The following is a 364-nucleotide window of genomic DNA, read 5'->3' as shown; positions in this document are numbered from 1 at the left end:
CATGCAAGAGAAAGTCTCCCATTTATTTTAGCTACTCAATCTTCCTCCCATAGCCACAAACTGGAGCTAAACTAGGGCTTCACCTGACACCACCTCTCCAAGCCATGGATAAATGTCACTGATTTTATCTTATGTGACCCTTTGCTTTGGTCACCCATAAGAGTGCTGAGCCATCATGTTTCCCCTCTCCCCCTCCTCATCTGACTCAGATTAACTTTGAAGAGCCTGCTCTCCTTATTGGTCAAAAAACCTATTTTGATCCAAAGAAATCAAACAAATAAATTCCCCATCAATAATACAACATCTCTTGTGCAGTCCTGGGCTAAGAAAGAAAAGGAAAAGATGTCACATACTGAACAGCCAA

Source organism: Alligator sinensis, unplaced genomic scaffold, assembly GCF_000455745.1.
Source record: "Alligator sinensis unplaced genomic scaffold, ASM45574v1 scaffold268_1, whole genome shotgun sequence".
Classification (NCBI taxonomy): Eukaryota; Metazoa; Chordata; order Crocodylia; family Alligatoridae; genus Alligator; species Alligator sinensis.
Note: the sequence above shows the minus strand (reverse complement) of the source record.